Raw genomic sequence first — 697 nt, forward strand, 5'->3', positions numbered from 1 at the left:
AATAAATGGTAGCAATAACTAGTATTTCTGTACCAAATAGCAACGCAGACCAGACTCAAGGAGAAGGTATAGTTTTTGCCTGGACCCTAATGCTGAATTTTCAGTCATCCTCTTCCTAAAACACAGGTCAATCACTGCTTTCTACCTCTCCCATGTAATCATCTAGGAGAGGCTCCTTTGCAACTTCTCCTACAAAGGCAAAACGTTTCTTAGTATAATAACCAAGAATATAAGGAATCCAGCCTAAAACTTTAAACTACTTCTCTTAAAGGGAAAAGTCCCAAGCCCAAAGGAATTCTTCCCATTAACCTGGAGATGGTTACCCAATTAAGAGTGGCATTCTGATTCTGATAATTCTCCACCTGTCTGGGCATTCTGACACAGCAGAGAGTCATCTATCTGGACAGCCAGTTGCTACCCCCTGCTATGCCCTAAAAGAGGTAAATTGCTATCAGGGAGCAAACACTTGACTCATCGGAAATTGTTTCATACATTTATGTTTCCCACAGGACTTGACTCAAATGTTTAGCCTTAAATTGTGATTTCTGCGCTAAGGAGGTTTTGTTGCAGAAAAACAGCATCAAGAGTTTTTGCTGTATTGATGTGACACACTCCAGTGACTAAATAATACCTCCCCTGAACAGCCTGGCCAGACTTAACCCTCCAAACTTGCAAGTCAATAACTTTCGCTGAGTGC

The sequence above is a fragment of the Trichechus manatus genome, unplaced genomic scaffold, assembly GCF_000243295.1.
Source record: "Trichechus manatus latirostris isolate Lorelei unplaced genomic scaffold, TriManLat1.0 scaffold00018, whole genome shotgun sequence".
Taxonomy (NCBI): Eukaryota; Metazoa; Chordata; class Mammalia; order Sirenia; family Trichechidae; genus Trichechus; species Trichechus manatus.